Genomic DNA, 14,451 nt, shown 5'->3' with positions numbered 1-14,451 from the left:
AATCAAATTTGGCCACCGTCCTTGACAAATGACGGTTACCAAAGACCGCAAAAAAATCTGACCACCGTCCATCCGGTACTTAAGTAGCGAACTAACCGGCGCAAAAATTCGTTACTTAAGTAGGGGACTCAATCAGTATAGTATTGTGTGGCCCAAAACGCACCAGTACAATAATGATTTTAATTAGTACAATAATGATTTTAATTTGTTTTAAAAAATTTATGTATGATATATATGATATAAACTTTCAATCTAACGGTAAATTTCTAAAATTCGTATTTGTTATAGAGTTATTTGACAAATGGTGCACCGTACACCACTTGATCAACTCTTTCATGTTAGAAAAAACCTATATATATATATATATATATATATATATATATATATATATATATGAGGAGGGATCAAATTACACCGGTGTAATATTTGATAATGTTACAAGAACTAATTTTAACAAAAATTACACTCACGTTTTAACAAAATATTGAACTAATTTTTCAAGAACTTATTTTTTGCTAAAAATTATGACCACTTTGTAGCATTGTTGATCTATGAAGCATGTGTACTCTATTTGAGAGAGTAGTTGTACGCAACAAAAATACACAATTTAAAAAAAATAAATTCATACAGGGTACATGCAGGCAGGGAACTCGCAGGGTACGCCAAACATAAAAATGTGTTTTTTTTCTTTTGAAGTTTTATCGAGAAAGAGTAAGATTTATAACGAAGGATCAATAAAAAATATTGGTGAAGATGAACATGATATATTTAATGAAGTTAATATTCTTGAAGTTGCTAATTTTTTTTCTTGATAAATCTAAACTAGAGACCGCTTTCTTTTTTTGTGAGCAAATTACTTTTAAATTTTTATGTTTTGTTGCCATTTAAACAATTTGAATTACCATTAAAATGTGATTATTTCATACAGATACTTGTACTGGGTACCCCGTACCGTACCCGTACTTACGCAACGTTGTTGATCATGTTGCTTCTCAATCGAGATAAGAATTCTCTTTTTTTTTGGTCAAGTTAGTGGCTAGAAAATCCATCATAAAGATGAATAAATGGAGTGTCGCAGGTTCGAACTCGGACTCCTACACATATAGTGCGATGTTACTACCAACTGAGCTAAGCTCACGAGGACAATTGAGATAAGAATTCTTACATAACTAATAACTATAATTGATTCGATTTTTTTGCCCATTTCGGTTTTATGTTGAAATGTAACAATTTGCATATATGTAGATTTTATTCATTGCCTTATATACGCTAATGTATATCTTGCCCTTATCATTGCTCTTTAATGTCCTATAGCTCATCTCTCTCTATAAATAGGGAGACATATCAACCTTCTTAATACAATTCAAATTCATTCCATTATACTCTCTAATAATCTCTATAGTAGAAATTTATACAAGATGAATACTACAAGAAATATTGCTATCACAATTATGTTCTTATTATCTTTCTTTATCTTCACATCAGGTTTGAAACTAATAAGTTTATTTAGTAAATATGTTATTTTAAACTTCAATTCTTTCTCTTTTGCCGTAAACATTAATCTTATTAGTTGAATGTCAGGTATGATTTTAAGGGTCTATAATTATTTTTTTATTATACTCATATATAGGATTATTAAAATAAAAATATAAACTAATATACTGATTTTTAATATTTGGCTTTGGACTCATGTTATAAGAGATTTACCTGACATGTATAAGTGAGACATGTCTTATATCATACATATTAGTATACTTCTTACTCCTCTTTATTGTTTTAAACTTTCTCTTATATGTTTTTCGTTTTTATATTAATATATAATATATTTACCATTAAAAACAATATTTGAATATTAATCTTATATTAATTTCACATTCATTGGTTGATTATGTAGATATATGCTGCTTGGCATTAGAAGGAAGAGTGCTAGAGGAGACAACTTGTGAAAGTGATGCACAATGTCATGATTTAGTGGAATGTAGGAGAACTGGACAATTAGGAGTATGTAATAGTGGAAAGTGTTGGTGTCATTACCCACCATTCCAATAATAACATACCTAGTTTCATTCCTTCAAAAAAAAGAAAAACATACCTAGTTTCATATCCTAGATTGCAAATTCAGTCTTCAATATTGTGATGCAATGTATTAACAAAAAATAAAATAAAATACTACGGTGCAATTATTATGAATAAAAATAAAGGTGTTTTTAATCGTGTGCAAATTTTATTGTAGCATGTTTGTACAAAAAATTGTGCCTTATATATATATATATATATATATATATATATATATATATATATATATATATATATATATATATATATGAAACTAGTCATCATATCTGTGCATTCACACGGGTCAATAATTATAGATCAATAATATTATATCTATTTTGACTAATAAACAAATTAATTCATATACATAGAAATCAAAAATATTTATTGTCTAATTTATTTCTAACAACTTACATAAATATAAAAGTACAAACAATCCTACATATTACGGAAAATTTCTTTATAAACGACATTTGAAGTGATATTTGTAAGGTTGTCGTCATCATCAACGATTAAAATCTTCAAACCATTTCTCGATGTGACTCTTGACACAGCAACATATAACTGACCATGCGAAAATACTGATTGCGGAAGATATACTCCAACATTTTTCAGTGACTAACCCTGACTCTTGTTAATAGTCTTGGCAAATGAAACAGTGATAGGAAACTGTCGGCGTTGAAATTTGAAAGGGATTCTGATGTCAGATGGTGTTAAGGATAATCTGGGAATAAAAACTTGGTCGCCTATATTGCTTCCTGATATTATCTTTCCTTTCTATAATAAATTGTCCCATCTTTGTAACAATCAACCGAATTCCTACACAACCCATGAGTTGGATCCATATTTCTCAATAACATAACAGAAACTCCAACTTTTAATTTTAACTTGTGATTTGGAAGGCCCGAACAAGTAATTTTAACCAGAGTTATCATTTTCTGGAGAATCGTAGCTCAAATATACTTTCTCTTCACCGTCTATCAATGACAACATGTACTCATTAATCAAGTCAACAATTGAATTTTTTGGAGTCAATATGACTCTATCCTGACAAAATATGTAGGATCTTTCATATTATCAATTGTAGATGGATATATGGCAGTAACAATTGAGGCAATATGATCATCTGAGTTTGGTATCAGAATATCATCTAGAATACGCAGGTTAATATCAACATCATCTATGTCTCCAATACTTCCATCACCAATTCCCAAAACCCAATATGAGAACATTTTCCTTTCATGTAGATCTTGACCAACACTACCATGCAAAAGTCTCATATTAGTGGTTAATGTCAATACCTCGCAGTGATGCCAAATTTTGGATGAATTAATGCTAGCATTTACAACTGCTTGCCTAGTTCCTTTAGGTATGACCGGTAGAATTTGTCGAAATCACCACCAAATACTACAACTTTCCCCCCAAAAGGAATGTATTTATAGCGCTCATCATAAGGTGTAAGAATATCCCTTAAGGTGCGATGAACTGCCTCAAAATAATGTTTATGCATCATAGGAGCTTCGTCCCATATAATAAATCTTGCCTTGACAATTAACTATGTTGAATGACTATTAGGGTGAATAGTGCAAGTAGAGTATTCATCCACATTTATGGTAATGCAAAATCTGCAATATGCAGTTCTTCCACCAAGTAATAGCAATGCTGCAATACCACTTGATGCAACATTTATAATAATATCGCCTCTTGGTCTAAATGTTGCGGATGAAGTTCTCCAAATAAAAGTCTTACCTGTTCCACCATAGTCGTAAAGAAAAAAATGCCGGGTTTATTTTCATTCACCCTTGTCAGAGTCTTATCATATACTCTTTTCTGCTCCATAGTAATTGTTGACATCAATCGAACATGTTCCTCCATCAACTTTTGTCTGTCATAATTCAACTCATCATATATCAACATGTTTCCAGACGCCGTCAACAATTCTCTATCAGCCCGAGGCATTGGTGGATAATCCTCTAACTAAATATACAAAATCATGAATTGTGTCGTGTGTGAAATTATTTGAAATATTCAATATCATATTTTTATACGAATTGTATCAAAAGAGAAAAGCATGTAAACTATATTGTTAGCATGCATGCACCCTATAAAAATAACACACGATAGAATTTAGAATCGAACAACATTGAGAATTATAGTAAAAAAAAATTAATAAAAAATTTAGAACTGCACTAACTTCGGTTACGCAAAACTCAACACAGTAGGTTCGATATCTAACTTGTAATTCATTAACCAACTTCTCCCGATCAGATAAAAGATTGAGATTCAAAAGACCTGTTTAAATATATATATTAAAAAATAAAGTTAGCATAAAATTTTGAACAATATCGATTTCAGAAATAAAGATGATAAATCACAAAACAAAATGAAAATATACACACCTCTAAGTAAATTAAGTGCAAGTGTGGTGAAGTTGTTAACCTGAGCTATTGAAATATGAAAAGGAATTTTTTGTTTTATGTCAATATTGAAAAAAAGATATTAGTAAGAGTGGTATTCTTTGATTCTTTGATAATATATATAACTGTGATGCTGCACAAAGAATTTTTACATCAATAATTTTTTTTCCTTTTCATATTCTAATTGTGACTATAAATATGGGCTAAAGTGATAATGATACAGTATGCTTCAAATTGTTTCAATCATCATTAATGTTTAATTATTATTTGAAACATAGTAGCCATGATATAAATGAAAATTGAAAATATGGTTTTGCATCGCTAAAATCTGGTTTCGTAGAGCAAACTTGACGCAAGAGTAATTCCATGTAGAACACGGGATTTTTTATTTTAAACTAGGTTAAGCAACCTCCTAATAAATAGTTTTTTTGATTAAAAAAGAAAAAGAAATCAATAGTGTTTTTTTCAAGATTTGTGTTTTTTTGTTAGTGGCGATAAAAAAATAAATCTACATGGGCTTGTTGATGTGATATTTTCATGTAGCCTTCTATAGATTTGTGTTTTTTTTCAAGATTTGTGTTTGTTGCTTAGTGGCTGGTAAAAAAATAAATATACATAGGCTTATTTTTTGAAATCATTAATGCCTAATTTCATGTACCGAAAAAAAATTCTAACTGCTAAGAATTCCCATTTTATTTTTTTATTCTCATATACTAAATACATAATTCAAATATAAAAAAATAAAAATAAAATCAAGTTAATTAAAATTCATTTCATGGTGCTTAATTGACATATGAAATCTTTCTTATTTGGGTATGAACAAATTAATTCCGCAAGATTTATTCTCAATTGTAAAGTTTCGATAAGGCTAACACCTGGGGGACGTAATTTTAATCACAGTTGGTTTACATGCCATAGTAGTTGAAAGATTTTATTCACATCAAGTGATCCTGGGTTCGAATCCCATGTAAAACACATTTTTTTTTTAATAAATTAGATAGTGAAAAAGTTCCCTCCAAAATTGGAATGCAAATTAGGGTTAACCTAGTTGCATATTATAACAATTATATATAAGAAGGATGTGTAACTTTTAAATAAACTAGAACTTCGACCCTGCGGTGCACGAGTCTAATTAGTCTAATATGTAAAAAAAATTGTAATATTAAAAGGTATTTTTTTAAAAAATTACTGTAAACAAATAATGCGGGTTTGATTCTCACGGTAGACAAATTTATATATATTTTTAATTTAAAACTGCAATAAAAATAGGAGGAAAATGAGCGGAAAAAAGATTAGGTTTAGGGTTAACATATCAAAATAAACTTAGAATATATAAGAAAAGATTATAAATGCATTTAATTTTAGGTTAACATATTAGGATGACAAAATTATATTGCAGGTCCTTTATCGTTTTTTTTGTAACACTTTGGTCCTTTATCTTTATTTTGTAATATTTTGATCTTTTATCTTTTATTTGTAACACTTTAGTCCTTTATCTTTTTTATTTGTAAAACTTTAGACATTTTTTGTGTGACACTTTGGTCCTTATCTTATTTATTTATAAAAAATAAAGACCTAAATGTAAAAAATAATAAAGGATCATAGTGTTACAAAAAAATATAAAGGATCAAAGTGTTAAAAAAAAGATAAAGTACCAAAGTGTTACAAAAAAATAAGATAAAACACATGCAGTGTAATTTTTCCTATTAGGATTTTTAACTTTAATCACAATTGAAGCAGAATTGAAGAACTTTATTGTAAGCAAAGGATGCGGGTTCGATTCCCACTGTAGACAAATTAATTTTTTTTTAAATATAAAACTGCAATAAAAAGAGGGGGGAAAATAATTAGGTTTAGGATTAACTTATCGGAATAAACTTAGAATATAAGAGATCTTGTATAACAGCCGACACATCCATGGAAAAAGTGTTGTTTTATTCTTCTGTTCATATATTTCCACTTAAAAAGTTTTTTTTTTCTAATATAATAGTATAATAATCATTACTGTTTAAAAAAAAATAGTATAATCATTCATATCAATATTACCAAAAATAGTGTCGACAATTTTATGTATTATGAATCAGTTTGGGTATCGAATATAAATTTTCCTAATTTAATTATATAATCAATCCTATCATTATTACCAATTATACCTCTATTATATCTCTTATAATCTGTTTTCAAAAAAAAAAACTCTTATATTCTATTATATTTATATTATATTATTATATTATATCACTTATTTTTGTTATGATATTTTTACTATAAAAAAAATATATGTAGGAAAGATGGTAGGGAAAAGTTTGTTACATAAAAATAAATAAATGATGATACATGTTAAAAAAAAATTAAACTTAGAACACAATAGCCAGTCTATAAAACGACACAAAAATTTTAAAGTTAGATTTTTATTATATATTTTTGAGATAGTATTTCTTGTAAAAAAAATAATAAAAGATTTTTATTATATATATTTTATATTGATGTGTTGTAAAAATCAAATAATGGTGGAGGTAATAAATTAAAAATAGATGGACAGGATTTATTTAGTTTAAATGGTTGAGATTAGAAGAAGACCACATAGAAAAAAGAGGGAAAATGGAATTAGGGTAAAACTTATTTTTTGGACCAAGCTTAGAATATAAGAGATAATTGTTATTTTCCAACAAAAAATTATTATTTTTTGTTGCTTTTAACATGCAATGCCAATATTGCAGATATTATAAAAATCCTAAAAAAATTATGTAAAATAAATTATTTTTATTTTTAGGTGGGGTGCGCCAGACAATTGCAGTTGTGCAACGCAAAAGCGACACGTGAGGGACCTAATTGCAAACTATTGTGGTGGATTCTCCCCCTAAAAAAATAAAGAATTTTTTTTTTCTATCCCAACAATTGTCAATCTACCCCAGCATTAATTTTTAATGGGCGAATTTCCCCTCATATATAAACTAAAACACTGAAGAAAAAAATTTGGTTACCGTAACACTTTGGAAAAAAGTGTTCTGATATGTAATTTTTTTTTTTTTACCTGAACACTTTGAAAAAAAGTGTGTAGATATGTAAAATGTTTCCAAATTTATTTTGTTACTTACACATTTTAGAAAAAAGTGCTCAGGTATGTAAAATTTTTCTAATATTAAACTCATAAGAATAAAAATTTACATTTGATCTTAGCCAAAAAAACAAAAAAAAAAATTATAACTAATAAGAAACAACTACATCAATACTTTTTCCGTCAAAAAAAACTATCAATACTTTATTTTAATTTTTTCTTTTATTAGCAGAAAGAAGACACTAATGTGCCCATGCATGTGATCAGTTTTCTATTACCTTTCATTGAATAACCATTTTACCACATTTACCTTTCATTGAATTTCTCTTACCACATTTAGTTATAAAATATTTAGCATATCACAAAAGTTTTTCATAAATAAGTAAAAGATAAGTTTGATTTATAGTATCCGATATTGTTCTTATTGTAGTAACATGCATATGTTCCTTACGATACCAACAAATAAATTAATCCAAATAAGAGTTTTAGGGGTTTATTGGATTGAGATTTCAACGGACTATTTTGGCAAAAAAAATTCTGAAGATTTTAAAAGATTTTGTGAGATTGTATTGATTTTGTGAGACTTTTTTGAAAGACTTTTTACAATCAAGATTTTTAACAAAAGAATGTGACATTTGTAAGATTTTATAACACAGACTTTTTACAATCTTATATTGACCATAAGTTCGATTCTTGACTCATGCATATGAAAAAAATTCGATTAAGAGGGGAGAAATGTGCCCCACAAATTCCGTAAGGAGATTGTTTATTGTTAACGGCGGTGGTAACTTCGTACCAATATCATTATCATGGTAACTAAAAAAAGGCTTAAATGCAGTTTTACCCCCCTGTTTTAAAAAATGCGGAATTTTACCCCCCCTATTTTAAAATGCGGAATTTTACCCCCCCTATTTTATAATTTGTTGGATTTTGCCCCCCCCCCCCCACCAAAATCTGCTTCTGAGCCTCAAGTTCAAAGCTTCGCACAGAACTCAATTTGGATCAATAATTCACCAAACTAGTACCTAAACGACCGCAATCGAGTTAGTTTTCCACAAAATCAAACTCCACTAAATTTGGAGTTACAGAGAGAGATTATTTACCGTTTTAGTGAAGGTATGTTCAAATTAATTATCGTATGAAACTACTACTGGTATTTTCGTCATGTCTCTCACCCTGTAGCTTATTTTTTAATACTATTTACATGTATGGAAAGCTAACGAAATTACCCTTGTTTTAATTTCAATTTCGTCGAATTTTGAGTTACGATGCGTTCGGTAGACGATGTTGAATTTGAAGGTCACAAGTATATTTCTGCAGAATTAGTAATTGGACATACCTTCACTAAAACGATAATTAATCTCTCTCTATAACTCCAAATTTAGTGGGGTTTGATTCTGTCGAAAGCTAACTCGATTACGGTCGTTTCGGTATCCGTTTTGTGAATTATTGATCCAAATTGAGTTCTGTGCGAAGCTTTGAACTTGAGGCTAGAAGCAGATTTTGTGCAGAATTTTGGTGGGGGGCAAAATCCAACAAATTATAAAATAGGGGGGTAAAATTCCGCATTTTAAAATAGGGGGGGTAAAATTCCGCATTTTTCAAAACAGGGGGGTAAAACTGCATTTAAGCCCTAAAAAAATTACACATCCCAATTTATTTTTTATTTTTTATTTTTGGTAGGAAGCACACATCTCAATTTTGTAGATTTTATTCATGGTAACTAATAATTAATTTGCATAAGTAGATTTTATTCATTGCTTCCCTGTTTTGTAACAACAAAAAAAAGCATTTTATTCATTGCCTTATATAGCTCGTGTATATCTTCTTGTCCATATCATTGCTCTTTAATGTCTTAGGTCATCTCTCTATAAATACAAAAACTTATCAATCCTCACAATACAATTCAAATTCATTTCATTATACTCTCTAATTAATTTCTACATATCTCTAATCTCTACGGTAGTAGTACGTAATTTATACAATATGAATACTACAAGGAATATTACTATTACAATAATATTCTTATTGTCTTTCTTTATCTTCACATCAGGTTTGAAACTAATAACTTAATTTACACGTCAAATCTTTCATTTTTTTTTTTACAATAACATTAATTTTTATATATTTGTATTGTTTGAATATGTAGATATGTGCATGGCAATAGAAGGAAGAGGACTTACCGAAAAGTTCCCATGTAAACAGGATGGAGACTGTCATTGTAATGGTGGAGAGAGTGGAAGATGTCTTGGTGGACAGTGTTGGTGTTTTTCACCACCATCTTCTACTAAGAAACATACCTAGCTAGTTTAATACACACACTATATTAGTATTGAATATTGTTATGCAATTTTCCATTATGAATAAAAATAATATTCTACTATTTTTATTATAGTTTTAAAGCTTTTTTTATCTTTTCTATATTAGCATAAGTATCAATGTGTTTTCTACCAATCATTAGTTGGTTCAGTCGTGATTGACGCTGAACTTGGTATGGACGACCGCGGTTCGATCCCCCGCAACTGCGATCTGGAGGGGGCTGAAACCACTTGATACCATAACTGACCCCCGAATCAGATTCAACTTGTGGTAAAAAAAAAAAAAAACTGTATCAAACGTGTTTTCTACTTTTCCATTACTCTCGATTGAATATATAGTTTAGCACAGTCGATTATAAAATATTTGACATATACAACCAACTAAATAATTATGACAAATAAAATCAATATTGGTTTCTTTTATAGAGCCGAATTAATGTTCGTATTGAAAGTGTGATTGTTCATTTTTCAATGATTTTTTTAAAATTAATTATTTTAATTAATTTTATAAGAAGGATAAAATTGTAAATATAACTGTATAAACGAAGGATTTTTGGAAGAAAAATAAAAAATTACTTAGCAAAAATAAGCATTCTTTTTATACTAAAAAGAATATTTGTTTAATTTTTTTAATTGCGTAAAAAAATCTCTTTTTTTTTTAATGAAGACTATGTACATACTCATATATATTACATAGAAAACTTAAAGAACCTAACTGTTTCAAACATGAAACTTAAAGGACTTTTGAATGCATTTAGCCTATTATATATACATATTACATCCTCATCTAACATAGGCAATTTCATAACAAACTTTACGGTTTTATGCTTTACAAGAGTTTTACCCAACATGCACAAGTGAGATAAGTCTTTTATCATAAACAAATTTGTTTATGAGTACTCTCGGTAGTCGTATTCCATTTTGTTTGTGATCTCTACTTGTAACTGGAACTTTTGTTTTATTTCATTTTATTTATTTTATATATATGTGCCATTAAAAAAAAGTTTGTTTACACCATTGTATCAATAAATTTCTCAATTAGATTAATATGTAAAATTGGATCAATAAATTTCTCAATTAGATTAATATGTAAAATTGGACTGGGCGAAACCCAAATTATAGAGAGGGTATCGTCCATTATAATTGTCATAGGCCAAGAGCATTGGTGGACTCCTTCTTAAATCTCACGTCGTCCCTATCGGATAAGGATGGGACTCGGTCACGTCACGTAGGGCGAGATAGGTCTGAAAAAAATATAAACGCATGGGAGTACTTCTTACATTCACTCCATCACCATCTTATTACTCCTACACTATCTCAAGTCTCAACTACTCCCTCCACTATTTCCTCCACTATATATTAGCCATCATAAACATTAGTAAGGGACATTCACATTTTACCCAAAAAATACTTATACATAAATCAATCTCTATGATCAAAGTTAGGTACCTTAGTCAAAAAAAAAAAGCTAGTTACTTTCTCGGTCTGACTCATGCAAGACATATAACAACTCATTTGATCAAATGGTAAAAACAGATTTGCGTGAAAGATTTATCTCACTTGTGTACAATTGCACCGCATTAGTGGAAAGTGTTGATGTTATTACCCACCATCTTCCAAACAAAATTCAGTCTTGAATATTGTGATGCAATGTATTAAAAAAAAATTAGTGCAATCATTTTTTTTTGGTTGATTATTACGGTGCAATCATTATTTATTAATAACTAATTTTTTTTTACACAAAAAAATATTAATAACTAATAAGAAACACATATTAATACTTTTATTTTAATTTTTTCTTTTATTAGCAGAAAGAAGACACTAATGTGTGCCCATGTGACCAATTTTCTATTACTTTTCATTGAAATATTTATTTTACCACATTTAGTTATAAATATTTAGCAGACTAATGTTACGGTGGACCACCTTCAGAAGTGGTCCACTGTAGACAAGTGATCTACCGAATATGAATTTTACGAAATTCACTGTTGGATTGAAAATTTATATCGTATAGATCATCCATAAATTTTTCAAAATTTTTTGAAAATCATTTGATATGTTATTGAGACCCATCAAAATTTACGTTATTTAATAAACCGGTAATCTTGATGTGTCATCTATATGATATAAACTTTTAATCCAACGGTGGATTTTGTAAAATTCATATTCGTTATAATGTTATTCATGACGGGTCCATCATGTACCACTTGATGAAGTGATCCATATTAAAATTTACCCTATTTAGCATATCATCACAAAAGTTTTTTCGCAAATAAGTAAAAAATAAGTTTGATTTATAGTATCCAATATTGTTCTTATTGGTATAACATGTTCCTTATACAACGATTTAAATAATTTTATAAAAAGGATAAAATTATAAATATAATAGTTTAAATTAAAAGGTATTGGAAGAAAAATGTTATACTTTTTTTTTTTTGGTATTGAAAATAGTTAATCACGGAACATATCAAGATATAAGGCACATATCATGTACATAATAACTACATTTTTATTCAAATAATTGCACATCTCGATTTTATAGAATGTAATAATTAATTTGCATTGATGTATATTCCTTTTTGGTAAACCTAGTGGCTAAAAATTTTACTGAATAAGTAATCTCTCTTAATGTCTTAGGTAATCTCTCCCTATAAATACAGAGACTTATCTATCCTCACAGTACAATTCAAATTCATTTCATTATACTCTCTAATCTATACGGTACTAATTTATACAATATGAATACTACAAGGAATATTGCTATCACAATGATATTCTTATTATCTTTCTTTATCTTCACATCAGGTTTGAAACTAATAAGTTAATTTACACTTCAAATCTTTCATTTTTTTTTACAATAACATTAATTTTTATATATTTACATTGGTTGAATATGTAGATATGTGCATGGCAATAGAAGGAAGAGGACTTACCGGAAAGTTCCCATGTAAACAGGATGGAGACTGTCATTGTAATGGTGGAGAGAGTGGAAGATGTCTTGGTGGACAGTGTTGGTGTTTTTCACCACCATCTTCTACCAAGAAACATACCTAGCTAGTTTAATACACTATATTGCAACTTGAGTATTCAATATTGTTATGCAATAATTTCCTTTATGAATAAAAAATAACACGGAGTATTCTACTATTATTATCATAGTTTTAATTTTTTTTTCTTCTTTTTTTATTTGCAGAAACATAAGTATCAATGTTTGTCTACTTTTCTATTATTCTTATTTGAATATATATATTTTAATGCAATCAATTATAAAATATTTGATATATACCACCAATTTTTAAATAATTATGACTCGATTCATTTTTTATCCTTTAACCACTTTTCCCTTGTATTTTGGGACAGAGGAAGTATATACCAAAAATAATTATAACCCGGTGTAAGAAAATAGATAATCCCTCCGGACACAATTATAAGCAAAACACACTTTTTAGATTCATTGAAAAAATAATGTATTTAGTCTATACTATTAACTAGATACATTATTTTTTTAATAAACCTAAAAAATAATTTTTTTCTTATAATTATGTGTGGGCAATAATAAAACAGAAAGACACGTTAGTGGGTGTCTATCCGGTAGTATAATATAATTATTAGTATTAATTAATTTTAAAAAATTTGCTCCCCTAAACCAGTCTTAGCTCAATCACCGGTTGTGATGTTTAACTTCAAGCAAATTTATACTTCAAATCTTTAGCTTTTAAGATACAACAATAATCTTAGGGGGTGTTTGTTTCAAGGTTAGGAATAATATTCCTGGGAATATATGGGTTGGAATAAATATACCCATGTTTGTTATAAGGTTGACATGAAATTATTCCTAGATATGAAGTTTCCTTGGAATAAAATAACTTCCAATAACTTCTCTTATTCCCATGATTTTATTCCCAAGGAAATGGGTGGGAAAGAAAAGTTCCTATGAAAATGGGAATACATTTTAAATAACTTCCAATAACTTCTCTTTTACCCACTTTTATCAATAATTCCTAGGAATGTAGTTAATATGAACCAAACATGTTTTTTTTAAAATACCTGGGAATAAAGTTCTCATTATTATTTCCTGGGAATATGATTCCTGGGAGTAAAATTAACAACCTTGAAACAAACGCTCCCTTATGTCCGCACACTTTTTTTTTTTTTTTTTTAAACCAAAGGTATTCTCCATGTGCAACAGCAGAGACTAATCATCTCGAGATAACTGAAATCCATTTAAGGGGTTGACCTCTCCCAACAAATGCTTCTCCATACGCACCGGCCGTGGATTGAACCCAGGATCAAATGATTAAGGGACTCAAATATCTACCACTTATACCACACTATGTTGGTGTCCGCACACATTTTTTATATATGCAGATCTGTGCATAAAATCAGAAGTGAAATGAGTTCAACTAACAAATCCTTGTAAATATGATGCAGCTTGTCACCCTAGACGTCCTCCTTAAACTATTGAGAGACGTGTATTTATCAATAATAAATTCTAAATTAATATTTACGTTAATATTTATACGAATATATATACGAAATTATTTGTAAATATACGAAACTATTGAGAGACGTGCAGTCGTCAATACAAAATTATTTATAAAATATA

Source organism: Trifolium pratense, linkage group LG3 (genome assembly GCF_020283565.1).
Source record: "Trifolium pratense cultivar HEN17-A07 linkage group LG3, ARS_RC_1.1, whole genome shotgun sequence".
Classification (NCBI taxonomy): domain Eukaryota; kingdom Viridiplantae; phylum Streptophyta; class Magnoliopsida; order Fabales; family Fabaceae; genus Trifolium; species Trifolium pratense.
This window is presented reverse-complemented; position numbering follows the sequence as displayed.